This window comes from Phyllobates terribilis, unplaced genomic scaffold (genome assembly GCF_046119375.1).
Source record: "Phyllobates terribilis strain yellow unplaced genomic scaffold, ASM4611937v1 Scaffold_1017__1_contigs__length_469563, whole genome shotgun sequence".
NCBI classification, from domain to species: domain Eukaryota; kingdom Metazoa; phylum Chordata; class Amphibia; order Anura; family Dendrobatidae; genus Phyllobates; species Phyllobates terribilis.
In genome coordinates, this window is record NW_027363777.1 from 384262 (window position 1) to 410928 (window position 26667).

The window sequence follows — 26667 nt, forward strand, 5'->3', positions numbered from 1 at the left end:
TTTATCAGCAGGGGCATAAACATTAAAAACCCGTACCCGCTGACCTAAAAAATCCACTAATAAAAACAAACATCTCCCAGGTATGATTACTTTAAACTCTAAAACCTTTAGACTGGAATTACACAGTAAAATGCCCACCCCTTCATTCCTGTTTTCTGAGCATGGGGACCAAAAAGATTGCCCCTTATTCCACTCACTCTCATGCGGGGCAGATTTAATTACACATTCCTGCAGACAGACAATATCTGCATTCACACTCTCAATGTACTCCAGTATCCCTGCTCTCCTACAAGCAGAACCAATCCCTCGTACATTCAGAGAAGCAACACACAACGCCATCATAACAACAGGAAAAAATCTCCACCATACCCGATCCATCATGAACCAGGAGAAAACCCACTCCTGCCACCCACTTTTCTACGTATATCAGGCGACTCAGAACTCGAGTCCCTGTTAGAATAACCTGGTCTTAGGGAGACTGGATCTTCCTGCCCCCCAGACCAACACCCCTCCACCTTACTTCTTTTAATCACGGAGGCATAACTCTCCTCCTTGCCATCATCTTCCTCCTCATTTTCACTCCAATCACTGTTAACCCTATCACGCTGCTGAGGGGTTATAGTTCCATCCGAATCAGAATCCTCCTCCTCCAAAACCTCCATTTCCTCACCCCCATCTCTTCCCAAAACAGGATTCACTGACTCCGCCATATTAGACAAATCCATCCCATCACCCGGGCCATGCACATCAGCTACTTTGTTTATTACTTCCAGCCCCTCCCTCAAACCAACTTTCTTCTGGCTCCGCCCCTTTTCCTCCATCTTGGGCACCGCATGGTCTCTTCCCCTACCACCATCTTGTTTTTGGCTTTCCCCCTCTGAGTCTGAGCCTTCGCCCTCCTCCCCACTTTCCTGCCGAGTCTTCTTCTGCCTCTCTTCAGCGTCCACCTGTGACCTAGGAATCTGAGCCCACAATCTACATTTCCTTGCAAGGTGATCTGCATGTCCACACAAATCACACACCTTATTCATTGGGCAACCACTTGCAACATGCCCAGATTTCCCACAACCTCTACAAACATCACCTTGCACTGGACAATCTTTCTGAACATGTCCAAACTCATGACACTTCCTACAATATTCCATCTGTCCATTATAAAAACAAAATCCCCTTTCTCCTCCGATAGAAAACTGTGCAGGAATGCTCTTGGCACCCCCAATAGCTCTATCATCCGGTCTCAGTTTTACAACATATCTCCTCTTGCCATTTAGATAATTGTATTTGTTCTTCATTCTTCCCAAAAATTTAACCTCACTACAATACCGAGCTAAAAAATTGGAAACAGTCTCATCCGGAACTTTAGGGTTATACATGTGCACAACCACATACTTATATGTCTGCTGGAACAGAGGTTCCAGTGCAATAAACTCTAGGCATTTCAATTCCTTTTCTTCCTTCATTCGTACCAACTCCATGTAGACTCTCTGGCAAATACTCAAAGAAACAAAAGTGATATCATAAATTCCTTGTTTCTGAAAATCCTGCAGTGCCAATACATCCGTTACCTTCAAGCCATTAATGTTCTTCAAGACATCAACGCAAACTTGGTCCAAACCGATTTCTCCTTCATGACCTGCAGCCACCTTCAGACGGACCGAGTCCTCTAATCCACGTGTTTTCTCCACCATTTTTACAGCAGATAAACACAATCGCCGCTCAATCGCACACTAGGGCCCCACAAGGGGGAACCCCAGTCACAACTGCCCTCCAAACAACACCAGCAGCAGAAAACCACCACTGATCTTGCCAAAAGGCCGAGAAGCGATAACCAGAATTGGTTTCAAACTACGGAGCCACCCAAGGATCCTGAAAAGTCCATTTGTGGAGATGAGCTCCTGGACTCCCGTTAAGAAGACATGTTGTCAACCTCTAGATCCCTTACATGCCTGCACTTTTCGGCTTGCTGCTGCTGCAATCCACGCGTTTTAGATCTGCATAACTCCACCTCTTTAAACACAGCACCTTCACCCCCTGCTGTTCCCACCCGCCTCAACACCGTTGGAAGGGAGGAGAACCAATTAAGGCGGGGGGTGGGGTGGAACGAGCAGCTGTCTACCCTTAGCAGGAGGGCTCCTGATTACATACCTCTCCTGCTGCTGCTGCTGCTGGCTGTCCAGCAGCAGACTGAAGGTGGCTGCTGCTGTGCACAGGTATATAAAGGCTCAGAGCCTATTATGACACGCGCAGCCAGCGTTCCATTGCCACATTCCATCTACTGCAGGCAGGATACCTGGCTGGCTGAATGTCGCTGAGAAGCTCACAGAGACCGCCATAAGCAACAGTTTAACAGAATGCCACAGACTAATCAACCAAACTTTTTGGGTTGGGTTCTCTTTTATAGTCTGCAGGCATTAAATGAAAGAAGTCAGTGTTCCAGCAGAAGGAGACAACGTTTCAGAAAAGGCATTGTAGCAAACCAAAAAAGAAATTTTAAGCGCAGCAGAGTAACCAGCGCACATACCTGTTAGCTCAGGTGAGTTTAAAAGGCTGCTGTTGATAACAAGGGCATTTGCTAAATAGATGGTGTGTGTGCAACAATATACTGAAAGGTCAATTATATTGTGCAGCTTATCTCACCACCTGTAGTTATTTAGGTGAAAGCTCCAAAATGCTTGCCTAACATGTCTGTTTATCCAAAAGGAAGTAAAAAGGGAGAGCTAGAAAGATAGCATTGCATCACATTACATGGCAATGCAATGCACAGTTGCTGAAGTTGAACCAAAATGAGCTTGTAATCTGGCTTCTGCAACTTTGAACATGAAAAATCCAATGAGGAGAAGAAAAGCAAAGCCAAAGAGTCCATCCCAAAATCCGACAAACAAGCAAAATGAACAAAAAACATTGAATTCAATTCTTTCTGATTTTAGAAACTGCATTAAAGAAGGGGTGCACCGGTCCTGGAGATACTGCAATACCAGGTCAATGCGTGGAGTGGACAGAGCAAGCTCTTTTTCCATCTCCCTGTTCTAAAAATCCATTTAATATATGGTCCCCAGATAGGGGACGTATCAGATATTAAACTGATAAGAACAGATACTACACTTGATCTTAGCCAAAAGGCCGAGAAGCGATAACCAGAATTGGTTTCAAACTACGGAGCCACCCAAGGATCCTGAAAAGTCCATTTGTGGAGATGAGCTCCTGGACTCCCGTTAAGAAGACATGTTGTCAACCTCTAGATCCCTTACATGCCTGCACTTTTCGGCTTGCTGCTGCTGCAATCCACGCGTTTTAGATCTGCATAACTCCACCTCTTTAAACACAGCACCTTCACCCCCTGCTGTTCCCACCCGCCTCAACACCGTTGGAAGGGAGGAGAACCAATTAAGGCGGGGGGTGGGGTGGAACGAGCAGCTGTCTACCCTTAGCAGGAGGGCTCCTGATTACATACCTCTCCTGCTGCTGCTGCTGCTGGCTGTCCAGCAGCAGACTGAAGGTGGCTGCTGCTGTGCACAGGTATATAAAGGCTCAGAGCCTATTATGACACGCGCAGCCAGCGTTCCATTGCCACATTCCATCTACTGCAGGCAGGATACCTGGCTGGCTGAATGTCGCTGAGAAGCTCACAGAGACCACCATAAGCAACAGTTTAACAGAATGCCACAGACTAATCAACCAAACTTTTTGGGTTGGGTTCTCTTTTATAGTCTGCAGGCATTAAATGAAAGAAGTCAGTGTTCCAGCAGAAGGAGACAACGTTTCAGAAAAGGCATTGTAGCAAACCAAAAAAGAAATTTTAAGCGCAGCAGAGTAACCAGCGCACATACCTGTTAGCTCAGGTGAGTTTAAAAGGCTGCTGTTGATAACAAGGGCATTTGCTAAATAGATGGTGTGTGTGCAACAATATACTGAAAGGTCAATTATATTGGGCAGCTTATCTCACCACCTGTAGTTATTTAGGTGAAAGCTCCAAAATGCTTGCCTAATATGTCTGTTTATCCAAAAGGAAGTAAAAAGGGAGAGCTAGAAAGATAGCATTGCATCACATTACATGGCAATGCAATGCACAGTTGCTGAAGTTGAACCAAAATGAGCTTGTAATCTGGCTTCTGCAACTTTGAACATGAAAAATCCAATGAGGAGAAGAAAAGCAAAGCCAAAGAGTCCATCCCAAAATCCGACAAACAAGCAAAATGAACAAAAAACATTGAATTCAATTCTTTCTGATTTTAGAAACTGCATTAAAGAAGGGGTGCACCGGTCCTGGAGATACTGCAATACCAGGTCAATGCGTGGAGTGGACAGAGCAAGCTCTTTTTCCATCTCCCTGTTCTAAAAATCCATTTAATATATGGTCCCCAGATAGGGGACGTATCAGATATTAAACTGATAAGAACAGATACTACACTTGATCTTAGCCAAAAGGCCGAGAAGCGATAACCAGAATTGGTTTCAAACTACGGAGCCACCCAAGGATCCTGAAAAGTCCATTTGTGGAGATGAGCTCCTGGACTCCCGTTAAGAAGACATGTTGTCAACCTCTAGATCCCTTACATGCCTGCACTTTTCGGCTTGCTGCTGCTGCAATCCACGCGTTTTAGATCTGCATAACTCCACCTCTTTAAACACAGCACCTTCACCCCCTGCTGTTCCCACCCGCCTCAACACCGTTGGAAGGGAGGAGAACCAATTAAGGCGGGGGGTGGGGTGGAACGAGCAGCTGTCTACCCTTAGCAGGAGGGCTCCTGATTACATACCTCTCCTGCTGCTGCTGCTGCTGCTGGCTGTCCAGCAGCAGACTGAAGGTGGCTGCTGCTGTGCACAGGTATATAAAGGCTCAGAGCCTATTATGACACGCGCAGCCAGCGTTCCATTGCCACATTCCATCTACTGCAGGCAGGATACCTGGCTGGCTGAATGTCGCTGAGAAGCTCACAGAGACCGCCATAAGCAACAGTTTAACAGAATGCCACAGACTAATCAACCAAACTTTTTGGGTTGGGTTCTCTTTTATAGTCTGCAGGCATTAAATGAAAGAAGTCAGTGTTCCAGCAGAAGGAGACAACGTTTCAGAAAAGGCATTGTAGCAAACCAAAAAAGAAATTTTAAGCGCAGCAGAGTAACCAGCGCACATACCTGTTAGCTCAGGTGAGTTTAAAAGGCTGCTGTTGATAACAAGGGCATTTGCTAAATAGATGGTGTGTGTGCAACAATATACTGAAAGGTCAATTATATTGTGCAGCTTATCTCACCACCTGTAGTTATTTAGGTGAAAGCTCCAAAATGCTTGCCTAATATGTCTGTTTATCCAAAAGGAAGTAAAAAGGGAGAGCTAGAAAGATAGCATTGCATCACATTACATGGCAATGCAATGCACAGTTGCTGAAGTTGAACCAAAATGAGCTTGTAATCTGGCTTCTGCAACTTTGAACATGAAAAATCCAATGAGGAGAAGAAAAGCAAAGCCAAAGAGTCCATCCCAAAATCCGACAAACAAGCAAAATGAACAAAAAACATTGAATTCAATTCTTTCTGATTTTAGAAACTGCATTAAAGAAGGGGTGCACCGGTCCTGGAGATACTGCAATACCAGGTCAATGCGTGGAGTGGACAGAGCAAGCTCTTTTTCCATCTCCCTGTTCTAAAAATCCATTTAATATATGGTCCCCAGATAGGGGACGTATCAGATATTAAACTGATAAGAACAGATACTACACTTGATCTTAGCCAAAAGGCCGAGAAGCGATAACCAGAATTGGTTTCAAACTACGGAGCCACCCAAGGATCCTGAAAAGTCCATTTGTGGAGATGAGCTCCTGGACTCCCGTTAAGAAGACATGTTGTCAACCTCTAGATCCCTTACATGCCTGCACTTTTCGGCTTGCTGCTGCTGCAATCCACGCGTTTTAGATCTGCATAACTCCACCTCTTTAAACACAGCACCTTCACCCCCTGCTGTTCCCACCCGCCTCAACACCGTTGGAAGGGAGGAGAACCAATTAAGGCGGGGGGTGGGGTGGAACGAGCAGCTGTCTACCCTTAGCAGGAGGGCTCCTGATTACATACCTCTCCTGCTGCTGCTGCTGCTGGCTGTCCAGCAGCAGACTGAAGGTGGCTGCTGCTGTGCACAGGTATATAAAGGCTCAGAGCCTATTATGACACGCGCAGCCAGCGTTCCATTGCCACATTCCATCTACTGCAGGCAGGATACCTGGCTGGCTGAATGTCGCTGAGAAGCTCACAGAGACCGCCATAAGCAACAGTTTAACAGAATGCCACAGACTAATCAACCAAACTTTTTGGGTTGGGTTCTCTTTTATAGTCTGCAGGCATTAAATGAAAGAAGTCAGTGTTCCAGCAGAAGGAGACAACGTTTCAGAAAAGGCATTGTAGCAAACCAAAAAAGAAATTTTAAGCGCAGCAGAGTAACCAGCGCACATACCTGTTAGCTCAGGTGAGTTTAAAAGGCTGCTGTTGATAACAAGGGCATTTGCTAAATAGATGGTGTGTGTGCAACAATATACTGAAAGGTCAATTATATTGTGCAGCTTATCTCACCACCTGTAGTTATTTAGGTGAAAGCTCCAAAATGCTTGCCTAATATGTCTGTTTATCCAAAAGGAAGTAAAAAGGGAGAGCTAGAAAGATAGCATTGCATCACATTACATGGCAATGCAATGCACAGTTGCTGAAGTTGAACCAAAATGAGCTTGTAATCTGGCTTCTGCAACTTTGAACATGAAAAATCCAATGAGGAGAAGAAAAGCAAAGCCAAAGAGTCCATCCCAAAATCCGACAAACAAGCAAAATGAACAAAAAACATTGAATTCAATTCTTTCTGATTTTAGAAACTGCATTAAAGAAGGGGTGCACCGGTCCTGGAGATACTGCAATACCAGGTCAATGCGTGGAGTGGACAGAGCAAGCTCTTTTTCCATCTCCCTGTTCTAAAAATCCATTTAATATATGGTCCCCAGATAGGGGACGTATCAGATATTAAACTGATAAGAACAGATACTACACTTGATCTTAGCCAAAAGGCCGAGAAGCGATAACCAGAATTGGTTTCAAACTACGGAGCCACCCAAGGATCCTGAAAAGTCCATTTGTGGAGATGAGCTCCTGGACTCCCGTTAAGAAGACATGTTGTCAACCTCTAGATCCCTTACATGCCTGCACTTTTCGGCTTGCTGCTGCTGCAATCCACGCGTTTTAGATCTGCATAACTCCACCTCTTTAAACACAGCACCTTCACCCCCTGCTGTTCCCACCCGCCTCAACACCGTTGGAAGGGAGGAGAACCAATTAAGGCGGGGGGTGGGGTGGAACGAGCAGCTGTCTACCCTTAGCAGGAGGGCTCCTGATTACATACCTCTCCTGCTGCTGCTGCTGCTGGCTGTCCAGCAGCAGACTGAAGGTGGCTGCTGCTGTGCACAGGTATATAAAGGCTCAGAGCCTATTATGACACGCGCAGCCAGCGTTCCATTGCCACATTCCATCTACTGCAGGCAGGATACCTGGCTGGCTGAATGTCGCTGAGAAGCTCACAGAGACCGCCATAAGCAACAGTTTAACAGAATGCCACAGACTAATCAACCAAACTTTTTGGGTTGGGTTCTCTTTTATAGTCTGCAGGCATTAAATGAAAGAAGTCAGTGTTCCAGCAGAAGGAGACAACGTTTCAGAAAAGGCATTGTAGCAAACCAAAAAAGAAATTTTAAGCGCAGCAGAGTAACCAGCGCACATACCTGTTAGCTCAGGTGAGTTTAAAAGGCTGCTGTTGATAACAAGGGCATTTGCTAAATAGATGGTGTGTGTGCAACAATATACTGAAAGGTCAATTATATTGTGCAGCTTATCTCACCACCTGTAGTTATTTAGGTGAAAGCTCCAAAATGCTTGCCTAATATGTCTGTTTATCCAAAAGGAAGTAAAAAGGGAGAGCTAGAAAGATAGCATTGCATCACATTACATGGCAATGCAATGCACAGTTGCTGAAGTTGAACCAAAATGAGCTTGTAATCTGGCTTCTGCAACTTTGAACATGAAAAATCCAATGAGGAGAAGAAAAGCAAAGCCAAAGAGTCCATCCCAAAATCCGACAAACAAGCAAAATGAACAAAAAACATTGAATTCAATTCTTTCTGATTTTAGAAACTGCATTAAAGAAGGGGTGCACCGGTCCTGGAGATACTGCAATACCAGGTCAATGCGTGGAGTGGACAGAGCAAGCTCTTTTTCCATCTCCCTGTTCTAAAAATCCATTTAATATATGGTCCCCAGATAGGGGACGTATCAGATATTAAACTGATAAGAACAGATACTACACTTGATCTTAGCCAAAAGGCCGAGAAGCGATAACCAGAATTGGTTTCAAACTACGGAGCCACCCAAGGATCCTGAAAAGTCCATTTGTGGAGATGAGCTCCTGGACTCCCGTTAAGAAGACATGTTGTCAACCTCTAGATCCCTTACATGCCTGCACTTTTCGGCTTGCTGCTGCTGCAATCCACGCGTTTTAGATCTGCATAACTCCACCTCTTTAAACACAGCACCTTCACCCCCTGCTGTTCCCACCCGCCTCAACACCGTTGGAAGGGAGGAGAACCAATTAAGGCGGGGGGTGGGGTGGAACGAGCAGCTGTCTACCCTTAGCAGGAGGGCTCCTGATTACATACCTCTCCTGCTGCTGCTGCTGCTGGCTGTCCAGCAGCAGACTGAAGGTGGCTGCTGCTGTGCACAGGTATATAAAGGCTCAGAGCCTATTATGACACGCGCAGCCAGCGTTCCATTGCCACATTCCATCTACTGCAGGCAGGATACCTGGCTGGCTGAATGTCGCTGAGAAGCTCACAGAGACCGCCATAAGCAACAGTTTAACAGAATGCCACAGACTAATCAACCAAACTTTTTGGGTTGGGTTCTCTTTTATAGTCTGCAGGCATTAAATGAAAGAAGTCAGTGTTCCAGCAGAAGGAGACAACGTTTCAGAAAAGGCATTGTAGCAAACCAAAAAAGAAATTTTAAGCGCAGCAGAGTAACCAGCGCACATACCTGTTAGCTCAGGTGAGTTTAAAAGGCTGCTGTTGATAACAAGGGCATTTGCTAAATAGATGGTGTGTGTGCAACAATATACTGAAAGGTCAATTATATTGTGCAGCTTATCTCACCACCTGTAGTTATTTAGGTGAAAGCTCCAAAATGCTTGCCTAATATGTCTGTTTATCCAAAAGGAAGTAAAAAGGGAGAGCTAGAAAGATAGCATTGCATCACATTACATGGCAATGCAATGCACAGTTGCTGAAGTTGAACCAAAATGAGCTTGTAATCTGGCTTCTGCAACTTTGAACATGAAAAATCCAATGAGGAGAAGAAAAGCAAAGCCAAAGAGTCCATCCCAAAATCCGACAAACAAGCAAAATGAACAAAAAACATTGAATTCAATTCTTTCTGATTTTAGAAACTGCATTAAAGAAGGGGTGCACCGGTCCTGGAGATACTGCAATACCAGGTCAATGCGTGGAGTGGACAGAGCAAGCTCTTTTTCCATCTCCCTGTTCTAAAAATCCATTTAATATATGGTCCCCAGATAGGGGACGTATCAGATATTAAACTGATAAGAACAGATACTACACTTGATCTTAGCCAAAAGGCCGAGAAGCGATAACCAGAATTGGTTTCAAACTACGGAGCCACCCAAGGATCCTGAAAAGTCCATTTGTGGAGATGAGCTCCTGGACTCCCGTTAAGAAGACATGTTGTCAACCTCTAGATCCCTTACATGCCTGCACTTTTCGGCTTGCTGCTGCTGCAATCCACGCGTTTTAGATCTGCATAACTCCACCTCTTTAAACACAGCACCTTCACCCCCTGCTGTTCCCACCCGCCTCAACACCGTTGGAAGGGAGGAGAACCAATTAAGGCGGGGGGTGGGGTGGAACGAGCAGCTGTCTACCCTTAGCAGGAGGGCTCCTGATTACATACCTCTCCTGCTGCTGCTGCTGCTGGCTGTCCAGCAGCAGACTGAAGGTGGCTGCTGCTGTGCACAGGTATATAAAAGCTCAGAGCCTATTATGACACGCGCAGCCAGCGTTCCATTGCCACATTCCATCTACTGCAGGCAGGATACCTGGCTGGCTGAATGTCGCTGAGAAGCTCACAGAGACCGCCATAAGCAACAGTTTAACAGAATGCCACAGACTAATCAACCAAACTTTTTGGGTTGGGTTCTCTTTTATAGTCTGCAGGCATTAAATGAAAGAAGTCAGTGTTCCAGCAGAAGGAGACAACGTTTCAGAAAAGGCATTGTAGCAAACCAAAAAAGAAATTTTAAGCGCAGCAGAGTAACCAGCGCACATACCTGTTAGCTCAGGTGAGTTTAAAAGGCTGCTGTTGATAACAAGGGCATTTGCTAAATAGATGGTGTGTGTGCAACAATATACTGAAAGGTCAATTATATTGTGCAGCTTATCTCACCACCTGTAGTTATTTAGGTGAAAGCTCCAAAATGCTTGCCTAATATGTCTGTTTATCCAAAAGGAAGTAAAAAGGGAGAGCTAGAAAGATAGCATTGCATCACATTACATGGCAATGCAATGCACAGTTGCTGAAGTTGAACCAAAATGAGCTTGTAATCTGGCTTCTGCAACTTTGAACATGAAAAATCCAATGAGGAGAAGAAAAGCAGAGCCAAAGAGTCCATCCCAAAATCCGACAAACAAGCAAAATGAACAAAAAACATTGAATTCAATTCTTTCTGATTTTAGAAACTGCATTAAAGAAGGGGTGCACCGGTCCTGGAGATACTGCAATACCAGGTCAATGCGTGGAGTGGACAGAGCAAGCTCTTTTTCCATCTCCCTGTTCTAAAAATCCATTTAATATATGGTCCCCAGATAGGGGACGTATCAGATATTAAACTGATAAGAACAGATACTACACTTGATCTTAGCCAAAAGGCCGAGAAGCGATAACCAGAATTGGTTTCAAACTACGGAGCCACCCAAGGATCCTGAAAAGTCCATTTGTGGAGATGAGCTCCTGGACTCCCGTTAAGAAGACATGTTGTCAACCTCTAGATCCCTTACATGCCTGCACTTTTCGGCTTGCTGCTGCTGAAATCCACGCGTTTTAGATCTGCATAACTCCACCTCTTTAAACACAGCACCTTCACCCCTTGCTGTTCCCACCTGCCTCAACACCGTTGGAAGGGAGGAGAACCAATTAAGGCGGGGGGTGGGGTGGAACGAGCAGCTGTCTACCCTTAGCAGGAGGGCTCCTGATTACATACCTCTCCTGCTGCTGCTGCTGCTGGCTGTCCAGCAGCAGACTGAAGGTGGCTGCTGCTGTGCACAGGTATATAAAGGCTCAGAGCCTATTATGACACGCGCAGCCAGCGTTCCATTGCCACATTCCATCTACTGCAGGCAGGATACCTGGCTGGCTGAATGTCGCTGAGAAGCTCACAGAGACCGCCATAAGCAACAGTTTAACAGAATGCCACAGACTAATCAACCAAACTTTTTGGGTTGGGTTCTCTTTTATAGTCTGCAGGCATTAAATGAAAGAAGTCAGTGTTCCAGCAGAAGGAGACAACGTTTCAGAAAAGGCATTGTAGCAAACCAAAAAAGAAATTTTAAGCGCAGCAGAGTAACCAGCGCAAATACCTGTTAGCTCAGGTGAGTTTAAAAGGCTGCTGTTGATAACAAGGGCATTTGCTAAATAGATGGTGTGTGTGCAACAATATACTGAAAGGTCAATTATATTGTGCAGCTTATCTCACCACCTGTAGTTATTTAGGTGAAAGCTCCAAAATGCTTGCCTAATATGTCTGTTTATCCAAAAGGAAGTAAAAAGGGAGAGCTAGAAAGATAGCATTGCATCACATTACATGGCAATGCAATGCACAGTTGCTGAAGTTGAACCAAAATGAGCTTGTAATCTGGCTTCTGCAACTTTGAACATGAAAAATCCAATGAGGAGAAGAAAAGCAAAGCCAAAGAGTCCATCCCAAAATCCGACAAACAAGCAAAATGAACAAAAAACATTGAATTCAATTCTTTCTGATTTTAGAAACTGCATTAAAGAAGGGGTGCACCGGTCCTGGAGATACTGCAATACCAGGTCAATGCGTGGAGTGGACAGAGCAAGCTCTTTTTCCATCTCCCTGTTCTAAAAATCCATTTAATATATGGTCCCCAGATAGGGGACGTATCAGATATTAAACTGATAAGAACAGATACTACACTTGATCTTAGCCAAAAGGCCGAGAAGCGATAACCAGAATTGGTTTCAAACTACGGAGCCACCCAAGGATCCTGAAAAGTCCATTTGTGGAGATGAGCTCCTGGACTCCCGTTAAGAAGACATGTTGTCAACCTCTAGATCCCTTACATGCCTGCACTTTTCGGCTTGCTGCTGCTGCAATCCACGCGTTTTAGATCTGCATAACTCCACCTCTTTAAACACAGCACCTTCACCCCCTGCTGTTCCCACCCGCCTCAACACCGTTGGAAGGGAGGAGAACCAATTAAGGCGGGGGGTGGGGTGGAACGAGCAGCTGTCTACCCTTAGCAGGAGGGCTCCTGATTACATACCTCTCCTGCTGCTGCTGCTGCTGGCTGTCCAGCAGCAGACTGAAGGTGGCTGCTGCTGTGCACAGGTATATAAAAGCTCAGAGCCTATTATGACACGCGCAGCCAGCGTTCCATTGCCACATTCCATCTACTGCAGGCAGGATACCTGGCTGGCTGAATGTCGCTGAGAAGCTCACAGAGACCGCCATAAGCAACAGTTTAACAGAATGCCACAGACTAATCAACCAAACTTTTTGGGTTGGGTTCTCTTTTATAGTCTGCAGGCATTAAATGAAAGAAGTCAGTGTTCCAGCAGAAGGAGACAACGTTTCAGAAAAGGCATTGTAGCAAACCAAAAAAGAAATTTTAAGCGCAGCAGAGTAACCAGCGCACATACCTGTTAGCTCAGGTGAGTTTAAAAGGCTGCTGTTGATAACAAGGGCATTTGCTAAATAGATGGTGTGTGTGCAACAATATACTGAAAGGTCAATTATATTGTGCAGCTTATCTCACCACCTGTAGTTATTTAGGTGAAAGCTCCAAAATGCTTGCCTAATATGTCTGTTTATCCAAAAGGAAGTAAAAAGGGAGAGCTAGAAAGATAGCATTGCATCACATTACATGGCAATGCAATGCACAGTTGCTGAAGTTGAACCAAAATGAGCTTGTAATCTGGCTTCTGCAACTTTGAACATGAAAAATCCAATGAGGAGAAGAAAAGCAGAGCCAAAGAGTCCATCCCAAAATCCGACAAACAAGCAAAATGAACAAAAAACATTGAATTCAATTCTTTCTGATTTTAGAAACTGCATTAAAGAAGGGGTGCACCGGTCCTGGAGATACTGCAATACCAGGTCAATGCGTGGAGTGGACAGAGCAAGCTCTTTTTCCATCTCCCTGTTCTAAAAATCCATTTAATATATGGTCCCCAGATAGGGGACGTATCAGATATTAAACTGATAAGAACAGATACTACACTTGATCTTAGCCAAAAGGCCGAGAAGCGATAACCAGAATTGGTTTCAAACTACGGAGCCACCCAAGGATCCTGAAAAGTCCATTTGTGGAGATGAGCTCCTGGACTCCCGTTAAGAAGACATGTTGTCAACCTCTAGATCCCTTACATGCCTGCACTTTTCGGCTTGCTGCTGCTGAAATCCACGCGTTTTAGATCTGCATAACTCCACCTCTTTAAACACAGCACCTTCACCCCTTGCTGTTCCCACCTGCCTCAACACCGTTGGAAGGGAGGAGAACCAATTAAGGCGGGGGGTGGGGTGGAACGAGCAGCTGTCTACCCTTAGCAGGAGGGCTCCTGATTACATACCTCTCCTGCTGCTGCTGCTGCTGCTGGCTGTCCAGCAGCAGACTGAAGGTGGCTGCTGCTGTGCACAGGTATATAAAGGCTCAGAGCCTATTATGACACGCGCAGCCAGCGTTCCATTGCCACATTCCATCTACTGCAGGCAGGATACCTGGCTGGCTGAATGTCGCTGAGAAGCTCACAGAGACCGCCATAAGCAACAGTTTAACAGAATGCCACAGACTAATCAACCAAACTTTTTGGGTTGGGTTCTCTTTTATAGTCTGCAGGCATTAAATGAAAGAAGTCAGTGTTCCAGCAGAAGGAGACAACGTTTCAGAAAAGGCATTGTAGCAAACCAAAAAAGAAATTTTAAGCGCAGCAGAGTAACCAGCGCAAATACCTGTTAGCTCAGGTGAGTTTAAAAGGCTGCTGTTGATAACAAGGGCATTTGCTAAATAGATGGTGTGTGTGCAACAATATACTGAAAGGTCAATTATATTGTGCAGCTTATCTCACCACCTGTAGTTATTTAGGTGAAAGCTCCAAAATGCTTGCCTAATATGTCTGTTTATCCAAAAGGAAGTAAAAAGGGAGAGCTAGAAAGATAGCATTGCATCACATTACATGGCAATGCAATGCACAGTTGCTGAAGTTGAACCAAAATGAGCTTGTAATCTGGCTTCTGCAACTTTGAACATGAAAAATCCAATGAGGAGAAGAAAAGCAAAGCCAAAGAGTCCATCCCAAAATCCGACAAACAAGCAAAATGAACAAAAAACATTGAATTCAATTCTTTCTGATTTTAGAAACTGCATTAAAGAAGGGGTGCACCGGTCCTGGAGATACTGCAATACCAGGTCAATGCGTGGAGTGGACAGAGCAAGCTCTTTTTCCATCTCCCTGTTCTAAAAATCCATTTAATATATGGTCCCCAGATAGGGGACGTATCAGATATTAAACTGATAAGAACAGATACTACACTTGATCTTAGCCAAAAGGCCGAGAAGCGATAACCAGAATTGGTTTCAAACTACGGAGCCACCCAAGGATCCTGAAAAGTCCATTTGTGGAGATGAGCTCCTGAACTCCCGTTAAGAAGACATGTTGTCAACCTCTAGATCCCTTACATGCCTGCACTTTTCGGCTTGCTGCTGCTGCAATCCACGCGTTTTAGATCTGCATAACTCCACCTCTTTAAACACAGCACCTTTACCCCCTGCTGTTCCCACCCGCCTCAACACCGTTGGAAGGGAGGAGAACCAATTAAGGCGGGGGGTGGGGTGGAACGAGCAGCTGTCTACCCTTAGCAGGAGGGCTCCTGATTACATACCTCTCCTGCTGCTGCTGCTGGCTGTCCAGCAGCAGACTGAAGGTGGCTGCTGCTGTGCACAGGTATATAAAGGCTCAGAGCCTATTATGACACGCGCAGCCAGCGTTCCATTGCCACATTCCATCTACTGCAGGCAGGATACCTGGCTGGCTGAATGTCGCTGAGAAGCTCACAGAGACCGCCATAAGCAACAGTTTAACAGAATGCCACAGACTAATCAACCAAACTTTTTGGGTTGGGTTCTCTTTTATAGTCTGCAGGCATTAAATGAAAGAAGTCAGTGTTCCAGCAGAAGGAGACAACGTTTCAGAAAAGGCATTGTAGCAAACCAAAAAAGAAATTTTAAGCGCAGCAGAGTAACCAGCGCACATACCTGTTAGCTCAGGTGAGTTTAAAAGGCTGCTGTTGATAACAAGGGCATTTGCTAAATAGATGGTGTGTGTGCAACAATATACTGAAAGGTCAATTATATTGTGCAGCTTATCTCACCACCTGTAGTTATTTAGGTGAAAGCTCCAAAATGCTTGCCTAATATGTCTGTTTATCCAAAAGGAAGTAAAAAGGGAGAGCTAGAAAGATAGCATTGCATCACATTACATGGCAATGCAATGCACAGTTGCTGAAGTTGAACCAAAATGAGCTTGTAATCTGGCTTCTGCAACTTTGAACATGAAAAATCCAATGAGGAGAAGAAAAGCAAAGCCAAAGAGTCCATCCCAAAATCCGACAAACAAGCAAAATGAACAAAAAACATTGAATTCAATTCTTTCTGATTTTAGAAACTGCATTAAAGAAGGGGTGCACCGGTCCTGGAGATACTGCAATACCAGGTCAATGCGTGGAGTGGACAGAGCAAGCTCTTTTTCCATCTCCCTGTTCTAAAAATCCATTTAATATATGGTCCCCAGATAGGGGACGTATCAGATATTAAACTGATAAGAACAGATACTACACTTGATCTTAGCCAAAAGGCCGAGAAGCGATAACCAGAATTGGTTTCAAACTACGGAGCCACCCAAGGATCCTGAAAAGTCCATTTGTGGAGATGAGCTCCTGGACTCCCGTTAAGAAGACATGTTGTCAACCTCTAGATCCCTTACATGCCTGCACTTTTCGGCTTGCTGCTGCTGCAATCCACGCGTTTTAGATCTGCATAACTCCACCTCTTTAAACACAGCACCTTCACCCCCTGCTGTTCCCACCCGCCTCAACACCGTTGGAAGGGAGGAGAACCAATTAAGGCGGGGGGTGGGGTGGAACGAGCAGCTGTCTACCCTTAGCAGGAGGGCTCCTGATTACATACCTCTCCTGCTGCTGCTGCTGCTGGCTGTCCAGCAGCAGACTGAAGGTGGCTGCTGCTGTGCACAGGTATATAAAGGCTCAGAGCCTATTATGACACGCGCAGCCAGCGTTCCATTGCCACATTCCATCTACTGCAGGCAGGATACCTGGCTGGCTGAATGTCGCTGAGAAGCTCACAGAGACCGCCATAAGCAACAGTTTAACAGAATGCCACAGACTAATCAACCAAACTTTTTGGGTTGGGTTCTCTTTTATAGTCTGCAGGCATTAAATGAAAGAAGTCAGTGTTCCAGCAGAAGGAGACAACGTTTCAGAAAAGGCATTGTAGCAAACCAAAAAAGAAATTTTAAGCGCAGCAGAGTAACCAGCGCACATACCTGTTAGCTCAGGTGAGTTTAAAAGGCTGCTGTTGATAACAAGGGCATTTGCTAAATAGATGGTGTGTGTGCAACAATATACTGAAAGGTCAATTATATTGTGCAGCTTATCTCACCACCTGTAGTTATTTAGGTGAAAGCTCCAAAATGCTTGCCTAATATGTCTGTTTATCCAAAAGGAAGTAAAAAGGGAGAGCTAGAAAGATAGCATTGCATCACATTACATGGCAATGCAATGCACAGTTGCTGAAGTTGAACCAAAATGAGCTTGTAATCTGGCTTCTGCAACTTTGAACATGAAAAATCCAATGAGGAGAAGAAAAGCAAAGCCAAAGAGTCCATCCCAAAATCCGACAAACAAGCAAAATGAACAAAAAACATTGAATTCAATTCTTTCTGATTTTAGAAACTGAATTAAAGAAGGGGTGCACCGGTCCTGGAGATACTGCAATACCAGGTCAATGCGTGGAGTGGACAGAGCAAGCTCTTTTTCCATCTCCCTGTTCTAAAAATCCATTTAATATATGGTCCCCAGATAGGGGACGTATCAGATATTAAACTGATAAGAACAGATACTACACTTGATCTTAGCCAAAAGGCCGAGAAGCGATAACCAGAATTGGTTTCAAACTACGGAGCCACCCAAGGATCCTGAAAAGTCCATTTGTGGAGATGAGCTCCTGGACTCCTGTTAAGAAGACATGTTGTCAACCTCTAGATCCCTTACATGCCTGCACTTTTCGGCTTGCTGCTGCTGCAATCCACGCGTTTTAGATCTGCATAACTCCACCTCTTTAAACACAGCACCTTCACCCCCTGCTGTTCCCACCCGCCTCAACACCGTTGGAAGGGAGGAGAACCAATTAAGGCGGGGGGTGGGGTGGAACGAGCAGCTGTCTACCCTTAGCAGGAGGGCTCCTGATTACATACCTCTCCTGCTGCTGCTGCTGCTGCTGGCTGTCCAGCAGCAGACTGAAGGTGGCTGCTGCTGTGCACAGGTATATAAAGGCTCAGAGCCTATTATGACACGCGCAGCCAGCGTTCCATTGCCACATTCCATCTACTGCAGGCAGGATACCTGGCTGGCTGAATGTCGCTGAGAAGCTCACAGAGACCGCCATAAGCAACAGTTTAACAGAATGCCACAGACTAATCAACCAAACTTTTTGGGTTGGGTTCTCTTTTATAGTCTGCAGGCATTAAATGAAAGAAGTCAGTGTTCCAGCAGAAGGAGACAACGTTTCAGAAAAGGCATTGTAGCAAACCAAAAAAGAAATTTTAAGCGCAGCAGAGTAACCAGCGCACATACCTGTTAGCTCAGGTGAGTTTAAAAGGCTGCTGTTGATAACAAGGGCATTTGCTAAATAGATGGTGTGTGTGCAACAATATACTGAAAGGTCAATTATATTGTGCAGCTTATCTCACCACCTGTAGTTATTTAGGTGAAAGCTCCAAAATGCTTGCCTAATATGTCTGTTTATCCAAAAGGAAGTAAAAAGGGAGAGCTAGAAAGATAGCATTGCATCACATTACATGGCAATGCAATGCACAGTTGCTGAAGTTGAACCAAAATGAGCTTGTAATCTGGCTTCTGCAACTTTGAACATGAAAAATCCAATGAGGAGAAGAAAAGCAAAGCCAAAGAGTCCATCCCAAAATCCGACAAACAAGCAAAATGAACAAAAAACATTGAATTCAATTCTTTCTGATTTTAGAAACTGCATTAAAGAAGGGGTGCACCGGTCCTGGAGATACTGCAATACCAGGTCAATGCGTGGAGTGGACAGAGCAAGCTCTTTTTCCATCTCCCTGTTCTAAAAATCCATTTAATATATGGTCCCCAGATAGGGGACGTATCAGATATTAAACTGATAAGAACAGATACTACACTTGATCTTAGCCAAAAGGCCGAGAAGCGATAACCAGAATTGGTTTCAAACTACGGAGCCACCCAAGGATCCTGAAAAGTCCATTTGTGGAGATGAGCTCCTGGACTCCCGTTAAGAAGACATGTTGTCAACCTCTAGATCCCTTACATGCCTGCACTTTTCGGCTTGCTGCTGCTGCAATCCACGCGTTTTAGATCTGCATAACTCCACCTCTTTAAACACAGCACCTTCACCCCCTGCTGTTCCCACCCGCCTCAACACCGTTGGAAGGGAGGAGAACCAATTAAGGCGGGGGGTGGGGTGGAACGAGCAGCTGTCTACCCTTAGCAGGAGGGCTCCTGATTACATACCTCTCCTGCTGCTGCTGCTGCTGGCTGTCCAGCAGCAGACTGAAGGTGGCTGCTGCTGTGCACAGGTATATAAAGGCTCAGAGCCTATTATGACACGCGCAGCCAGCGTTCCATTGCCACATTCCATCTACTGCAGGCAGGATACCTGGCTGGCTGAATGTCGCTGAGAAGCTCACAGAGACCGCCATAAGCAACAGTTTAACAGAATGCCACAGACTAATCAACCAAACTTTTTGGGTTGGGTTCTCTTTTATAGTCTGCAGGCATTAAATGAAAGAAGTCAGTGTTCCAGCAGAAGGAGACAACGTTTCAGAAAAGGCATTGTAGCAAACCAAAAAAGAAATTTTAAGCGCAGCAGAGTAACCAGCGCACATACCTGTTAGCTCAGGTGAGTTTAAAAGGCTGCTGTTGATAACAAGGGCATTTGCTAAATAGATGGTGTGTGTGCAACAATATACTGAAAGGTCAATTATATTGTGCAGCTTATCTCACCACCTGTAGTTATTTAGGTGAAAGCTCCAAAATGCTTGCCTAATATGTCTGTTTATCCAAAAGGAAGTAAAAAGGGAGAGCTAGAAAGATAGCATTGCATCACATTACATGGCAATGCAATGCACAGTTGCTGAAGTTGAACCAAAATGAGCTTGTAATCTGGCTTCTGCAACTTTGAACATGAAAAATCCAATGAGGAGAAGAAAAGCAAAGCCAAAGAGTCCATCCCAAAATCCGACAAACAAGCAAAATGAACAAAAAACATTGAATTCAATTCTTTCTGATTTTAGAAACTGCATTAAAGAAGGGGTGCACCGGTCCTGGAGATACTGCAATACCAGGTCAATGCGTGGAGTGGACAGAGCAAGCTCTTTTTCCATCTCCCTGTTCTAAAAATCCATTTAATATATGGTCCCCAGATAGGGGACGTATCAGATATTAAACTGATAAGAACAGATTTTTTTTGATTGAAGCTGCATCCAAGGCACTGAAAAATGTGACCGAAGTCACACCAAAACAGCGCACGAGTCGAGGATTCATGTGGACCCTTCCCGGAGGAGAGGGTCCCCAATAAACCATCCCCATCCCTCCGAGCCAGAAGGCCACAGCGAGGGTCAGGGATCTCCGATGCTCTCCCTGGCCGAAGCCGGAGAAGAGCCGTTTTCGTGCTCCCAGCTTCCATCTAGGCTGCCACCCTAGTGGAGCTGGAGCCTGTGTTGGTTTCTCAGCCCAAAGCTGACCGGACCTCCGACCGGGTTTATAAAAATTCCCCTTCCTAGCCCGGAGGCCAGGAATAGGGGGGGTTGCTCAGAAAGTATGATTGGCAAAGGTGCGGCGTGCTACGAAGCCAAGTCTTTCTGGGGTTCCCAGTCCCAGTAAGCTTGGACTCCCACCAGGGCGCCTACTCCTGGGGCACATTGCTCCAAAGCCCTCACACTTACCCAGCCTAGTGACTTCAATCCTGGAGGGCCATGTTTTCCATCAGATAACTCTATGAGCCACCTGGCGTACTAACAAGTGCACCAAACCAGTGTGTAATATGCATCAATTTACTAGGGCAGCCCAAGGACAAAACTGCCTTTTCAAAAGATACTACACTTGATCTTAGCCAAAAGGCCGAGAAGCGATAACCAGAATTGGTTTCAAACTACGGAGCCACCCAAGGATCCTGAAAAGTCCATTTGTGGAGATGAGCTCCTGGACTCCCGTTAAGAAGACATGTTGTCAACCTCTAGATCCCTTACATGCCTGCACTTTTCGGCTTGCTGCTGCTGCAATCCACGCGTTTTAGATCTGCATAACTCCACCTCTTTAAACACAGCACCTTCACCCCCTGCTGTTCCCACCCGCCTCAACACCGTTGGAAGGGAGGAGAACCAATTAAGGCGGGGGGTGGGGTGGAACGAGCAGCTGTCTACCCTTAGCAGGAGGGCTCCTGATTACATAGCTCTCCTGCTGCTGCTGCTGCTGGCTGTCCAGCAGCAGACTGAAGGTGGCTGCTGCTGTGCACAGGTATATAAAGGCTCAGAGCCTAATATGACACGCGCAGCCAGCGTTCCATTGCCACATTCCATCTACTGCAGGCAGGATACCTGGCTGGCTGAATGTCGCTGAGAAGCTCACAGAGACCGCCATAAGCAACAGTTTAACAGAATGCCACAGACTAATCAACCAAACTTTTTGGGTTGGGTTCTCTTTTATAGTCTGCAGGCATTAAATGAAAGAAGTCAGTGTTCCAGCAGAAGGAGACAACGTTTCAGAAAAGGCATTGTAGCAAACCAAAAAAGAAATTTTAAGCGCAGCAGAGTAACCAGCGCACATACCTGTTAGCTCAGGTGAGTTTAAAAGGCTGCTGTTGATAACAAGGGCATTTGCTAAATAGATGGTGTGTGTGCAACAATATACTGAAAGGTCAATTATATTGTGCAGCTTATCTCACCACCTGTAGTTATTTAGGTGAAAGCTCCAAAATGCTTGCCTAATATGTCTGTTTATCCAAAAGGTAGTAAAAAGGGAGAGCTAGAAAGGTAGCATTGCATCACATTACATGGCAATGCAATGCACAGTTGCTGAAGTTGAACCAAAATGAGCTTGTAATCTGGCTTCTGCAACTTTGAACATGAAAAATCCAATGAGGAGAAGAAAAGCAAAGCCAAAGAGTCCATCCCAAAATCCGACAAACAAGCAAAATGAACAAAAAACATTGAATTCAATTCTTTCTGATTTTAGAAACTGCATTAAAGAAGGGGTGCACCGGTCCTGGAGATACTGCAATACCAGGTCAATGCGTGGAGTGGACAGAGCAAGCTCTTTTTCCATCTCCCTGTTCTAAAAATCCATTTAATATATGGTCCCCAGATAGGGGACGTATCAGATATTAAACTGATAAGAACAGATACTACACTTGATCTTAGCCAAAAGGCCGAGAAGCGATAACCAGAATTGGTTTCAAACTACGGAGCCACCCAAGGATCCTGAAAAGTCCATTTGTGGAGATGAGCTCCTGGACTCCCGTTAAGAAGACATGTTGTCAACCTCTAGATCCCTTACATGCCTGCACTTTTCGGCTTGCTGCTGCTGCAATCCACGCGTTTTAGATCTGCATAACTCCACCTCTTTAAACACAGCACCTTCACCCCCTGCTGTTCCCACCCGCCTCAACACCGTTGGAAGGGAGGAGAACCAATTAAGGCGGGGGGTGGGGTGGAACGAGCAGCTGTCTACCCTTAGCAGGAGGGCTCCTGATTACATACCTCTCCTGCTGCTGCTGCTGCTGGCTGTCCAGCAGCAGACTGAAGGTGGCTGCTGCTGTGCACAGGTATATAAAGGCTCAGAGCCTATTATGACACGCGCAGCCAGCGTTCCATTGCCACATTCCATCTACTGCAGGCAGGATACCTGGCTGGCTGAATGTCGCTGAGAAGCTCACAGAGACCGCCATAAGCAACAGTTTAACAGAATGCCACAGACTAATCAACCAAACTTTTTGGGTTGGGTTCTCTTTTATAGTCTGCAGGCATTAAATGAAAGAAGTCAGTGTTCCAGCAGAAGGAGACAACGTTTCAGAAAAGGCATTGTAGCAAACCAAAAAAGAAATTTTAAGCGCAGCAGAGTAACCAGCGCACATACCTGTTAGCTCAGGTGAGTTTAAAAGGCTGCTGTTGATAACAAGGGCATTTGCTAAATAGATGGTGTGTGTGCAACAATATACTGAAAGGTCAATTATATTGTGCAGCTTATCTCACCACCTGTAGTTATTTAGGTGAAAGCTCCAAAATGCTTGCCTAATATGTCTGTTTATCCAAAAGGAAGTAAAAAGGGAGAGCTAGAAAGATAGCATTGCATCACATTACATGGCAATGCAATGCACAGTTGCTGAAGTTGAACCAAAATGAGCTTGTAATCTGGCTTCTGCAACTTTGAACATGAAAAATCCAATGAGGAGAAGAAAAGCAAAGCCAAAGAGTCCATCCCAAAATCCGACAAACAAGCAAAATGAACAAAAAACATTGAATTCAATTCTTTCTGATTTTAGAAACTGCATTAACCCCTTAAGCCCCGCGGGTGGTTTGCACGTTAATGACCGGGCCAATTTTTACAATTCTGACCACTGTCACTTTATGAGGTAATTACTCTCGAACGCTTCAACGGATCCCCCTGATTCTGAGACTGTTTTTTCGTGACGTATTGTACTTCATGATTGTGGAAAAATTTCTTCGATATCACTTGCGTTTATTTGTGAAAAAAACGGAAATTTGGCGAAAATTTTGAAAATTTTGCAATTTTCAAAATTTGAATTTTTAAGCCCTGAAATCAGAGCGATATGTCACACAAAAGAGTTAATAAATAACATTTCCCACATGTCTACTTTACATCAGCACAATTTTGGAACCAAAATTTTTTTTTGTTAGGGAGCTATAAGGGTTAAAAGTTGACCAGCGATTTCTCATTTTTCCAACAAAATTTACAAAACCATTTTTTTAGGGACCACATCACATTTGAAGTCACTTTGAGAGGTCTTTATGACAGAAAATACCCAAAAGTGACACCATTCTAAAAACTGCACCCCTCAAGGTGCTCAAAACCACATTCAAGAACTTTATTAACCCTTCAGGTGCTTCACAGGAATTTTTTGAATGTGGAAGAAAAAAATGAACATTTAACTTTTTTCACAAAAATGTTAATTTAGACCCAATTTTTTTTATTTTCACAGGGGTAACAAGAAAAAATGGACCGCAAAATTTGTTGTGCAATTTCCCCTGGGCACGCAGATACCCAATATTTGGGGAAAAAATACTGTTTGGGCGCACGGCAGGGCTCGGAAGGGAAGGAGCGCTATTTGACTTTTTAATTGTAAAATTTGCTTGAATAATTAGCGGACGCCATGTTGTGTTTGGAGAGCCCATGTGTGCCCAAACTTTGGAGCTCCCCCACAAGTGACCCCATTTTGGAAACTAGACCCCCCAAGGCACCTTTCTAGATGCATAGTGAGCACTTGCAACCCCCAGGTGCTTCACAAATTGATTCGTAACAATGAAAAAGTGAAAAAAAAAAACACTTTTTCATTTTTATGAATCAATTTGTGAAGCACCTGAGTGCTCCAAGTGCTCACAATGCATCTAGATAGGTGCCTTGGGGGGTCTAGTTTCCAAAATGGGGTCACTTGTGGGGTAGCTCCAATGTTTGGGCACACAGCGGCTCTCCAAACGCAACATGGTGTCGCTAACAATTTGAGCCGATTTTCCGTTAAATTTGTTAGAGGACACCATGTTGCATTTAGAGAGTCCCTGTGTGCCCAAACATTGGAGCTCCCCCACAAGTGACCCCATTTTGGAAACTAGACCCCCCAAGGCACCTATCTAGATGCATAGTGAGCACTTGGAACCCCCAGGTGCTTCACAAATTGATTCGTAACAATGAAAAAGTGAAAAAAAAAACACTTTTTCATTTGTATGAATCAATTTGTGAAGCACCTGAGGGTTCCAAGTGCTCACTATGCATCTAGATAGGTGCCTTGGGTGGTCTAGTTTCCAAAATGGGGTCACTTGTGGGGGAGCTCCAATATTTGGGCACACAGCGGCTCTCTAAATGCAACATGGTGTCCGCTAACAAATTGAATGGAAAATCGGCTCAAATTGTTAGCGGACACCACATTGCGTTTGGAGAGCTTCTCTGTGCCCAAACTTTGGAGCTCCCCCACAAGTGACCCCATTTTGGAAACTAGACCCCCCAAGGCACCTTTCTAGATGCATAGTGAGCACTTGGAACCCCCAGGTGCTTCACAAATTGATTCGTAATAATGAAAAAGTGAAAAAAAAAACACTTTTTCATTTTTACGAATCAATTTGTGAAGCACCTAGGGGTTCCAAGTGCTCACTATGCATCTAGATAGGTGCCTTGGGGGGTCTAGTTTCCAAAATGGGGTCACTTGTGGGGGAGCTCCAATGTTTGGGCACACAGGGACTCTCTAAATGCAACATGGTATCCGCTAACAAATTGAATGGAAAATCGGCTCAAATTGTTAGCGGACGCCACATTGCGTTTGGAGAGCCCCTCTGTGCCCAAACTTTGGAGCTCCCCCACAAGTGACCCCATTTTGGAAACTAAACCCCCCAAGGCACCTTTCTAGATGCATAGTGAGCACTTGGAACCCCCAGGTGCTTCACAAATTGATTCGTAATAATGAAAAAGTGAAAAAAAAAACACTTTTTCATTTTTACGAATCAATTTGTGAAGCACCTAGGGGTTCCAAGTGCTTACTATGCATCTAGATAGGTGCCTTGGGGGGTCTAGTTTCCAAAATGGGGTCACTTGTGGGGGAGCTCCAATGTTTGGGCACACAGGGACTCTCTAAATGCAACATGGTATCCGCTAACAAATTGAATGGAAAATCGGCTCAAATTGTTAGCGGACGCCACATTGCGTTTGGAGAGCCCCTCTGTGCCCAAACTTTGGAGCTCCCCCACAAGTGACCCCATTTTGGAAACTAGACCCCCCAAGGCACCTTTCTAGATGCATAGTGAGCACTTGGAACCCCCAGGTGCTTCACAAATTGATTCGTAATAATGAAAAAGTGAAAAAAAAAACACTTTTTCATTTTTACGAATTAATTTGTGAAGCACCTAGGGGTTCCAAGTGCTCACTATGCATCTAGATAGGTGCCTTGGGGGGTCTAGTTTCCAAAATAGGGTCACTTGTGGAGGAGCTCCAATGTTTGGGCACACAGGGACTCTCCAAATGCAACATGATATCCGCTAACAATTTGAGCCGACAATTTGTTAGCGGATATCATGTTGCATTTGGAGAGTCCCTGTGTGCCCAAACATTGGAGCTCCCCCACAAGTGTCCCCATTTTGGAAACTAGACCCCCCAAGGCACCTATCTAGATTCATAGTGAGCACTTGGAACCCCAGGTGCTTCACAAATTGATTCATAAAAATGAAAAAGTGTTTTTTTTTTCACTTTTTCATTTTTACGAATTAATTTGTGAAGCACCTGGGGGTTAAAAGTGCTCACTATGCATCTAGAAAGGTGCCTTGGGGGGTCTAGTTTCCAAAATGGGGTCACTTGTGGGGGAGCTCCAAAGTTTGGGCACAGAGGGGCTTTCCAAACGCAATGTGGTGTCCGCTAACAATTTGAGCCGATTTTCCATTCAATTTGTTAGCGGATACCATGTTGCATTTAGAGAGTCCCTGTGTGCCCAAACATTGGAGCTCCCCCACAAGTGACCCCATTTTGGAAACTAGACCCCCCAAGGCACCTATCTAGATTCATAGTGAGCACTTGGAACCCCAGGTGCTTCACAAATTGATTCATAAAAATGAAAAAGTGTTTTTTTTTTCACTTTTTCATTTTTACGAATCAATTTGTGAAGCACCTGGGGGTTCCAAGTGCTCACTATGCATCTAGAAAGGTGCCTTGGGGGGTCTAGTTTCCAAAATGGGGTCACTTGTGGGGGAGCTCCAAAGTTTGGGCACAGAGGGGCTCTCCAAACGCAATGTGGTGTCCGCTAACAATTTGAGCCGATTTTCCATTCAATTTGTTAG

General features: G+C 44.9%; 15 non-coding genes and 1 pseudogene across 15 annotated transcripts; all 16 read right to left on the reverse strand.

Moving 5' to 3' along the window:
* Positions 1-2941: 2941 nt before the first annotated feature.
* LOC141241520 (U2 spliceosomal RNA) lies at positions 2942-3132 on the reverse strand. The gene has a single exon (XR_012306257.1). It is a non-coding gene; the product is annotated as a U2 spliceosomal RNA (small nuclear RNA).
* Positions 3133-4247: 1115 nt separating this feature from the next.
* LOC141241522 (U2 spliceosomal RNA) lies at positions 4248-4438 on the reverse strand. The gene has a single exon (XR_012306259.1). It is a non-coding gene; the product is annotated as a U2 spliceosomal RNA (small nuclear RNA).
* Positions 4439-5556: 1118 nt separating this feature from the next.
* Positions 5557-5747, reverse strand: LOC141241523 (U2 spliceosomal RNA). Its single transcript, XR_012306260.1, has one exon. It is a non-coding gene; the product is annotated as a U2 spliceosomal RNA (small nuclear RNA).
* Positions 5748-6862: 1115 nt separating this feature from the next.
* On the reverse strand, positions 6863-7053 carry LOC141241524 (U2 spliceosomal RNA). Its single transcript, XR_012306261.1, has one exon. It is a non-coding gene; the product is annotated as a U2 spliceosomal RNA (small nuclear RNA).
* A 1115-nt stretch (positions 7054-8168) lies between these two features.
* LOC141241525 (U2 spliceosomal RNA) lies at positions 8169-8359 on the reverse strand. Its single transcript, XR_012306262.1, has one exon. It is a non-coding gene; the product is annotated as a U2 spliceosomal RNA (small nuclear RNA).
* Positions 8360-9474: 1115 nt separating this feature from the next.
* Positions 9475-9665, reverse strand: LOC141241526 (U2 spliceosomal RNA). The gene has a single exon (XR_012306263.1). It is a non-coding gene; the product is annotated as a U2 spliceosomal RNA (small nuclear RNA).
* A 1115-nt stretch (positions 9666-10780) lies between these two features.
* On the reverse strand, positions 10781-10971 carry LOC141241527 (U2 spliceosomal RNA). The gene has a single exon (XR_012306264.1). It is a non-coding gene; the product is annotated as a U2 spliceosomal RNA (small nuclear RNA).
* Positions 10972-12086: 1115 nt separating this feature from the next.
* On the reverse strand, positions 12087-12277 carry LOC141241528 (U2 spliceosomal RNA). The gene has a single exon (XR_012306265.1). It is a non-coding gene; the product is annotated as a U2 spliceosomal RNA (small nuclear RNA).
* Positions 12278-13392: 1115 nt separating this feature from the next.
* LOC141241529 (U2 spliceosomal RNA) lies at positions 13393-13583 on the reverse strand. Its single transcript, XR_012306266.1, has one exon. It is a non-coding gene; the product is annotated as a U2 spliceosomal RNA (small nuclear RNA).
* Positions 13584-14701: 1118 nt separating this feature from the next.
* Positions 14702-14892, reverse strand: LOC141241530 (U2 spliceosomal RNA). Its single transcript, XR_012306267.1, has one exon. It is a non-coding gene; the product is annotated as a U2 spliceosomal RNA (small nuclear RNA).
* Positions 14893-16004: 1112 nt separating this feature from the next.
* LOC141241531 (U2 spliceosomal RNA) lies at positions 16005-16195 on the reverse strand. The gene has a single exon (XR_012306268.1). It is a non-coding gene; the product is annotated as a U2 spliceosomal RNA (small nuclear RNA).
* A 1115-nt stretch (positions 16196-17310) lies between these two features.
* On the reverse strand, positions 17311-17501 carry LOC141241533 (U2 spliceosomal RNA). Its single transcript, XR_012306270.1, has one exon. It is a non-coding gene; the product is annotated as a U2 spliceosomal RNA (small nuclear RNA).
* A 1118-nt stretch (positions 17502-18619) lies between these two features.
* Positions 18620-18810, reverse strand: LOC141241534 (U2 spliceosomal RNA). Its single transcript, XR_012306271.1, has one exon. It is a non-coding gene; the product is annotated as a U2 spliceosomal RNA (small nuclear RNA).
* A 1115-nt stretch (positions 18811-19925) lies between these two features.
* LOC141241592 (U2 spliceosomal RNA) lies at positions 19926-20109 on the reverse strand. The gene has a single exon (XR_012306327.1). It is a non-coding gene; the product is annotated as a U2 spliceosomal RNA (small nuclear RNA).
* A 524-nt stretch (positions 20110-20633) lies between these two features.
* LOC141241639 (U2 spliceosomal RNA) lies at positions 20634-20749 on the reverse strand (annotated as a pseudogene).
* A 1115-nt stretch (positions 20750-21864) lies between these two features.
* LOC141241535 (U2 spliceosomal RNA) lies at positions 21865-22055 on the reverse strand. Its single transcript, XR_012306272.1, has one exon. It is a non-coding gene; the product is annotated as a U2 spliceosomal RNA (small nuclear RNA).
* Positions 22056-26667: the final 4612 nt, after the last annotated feature.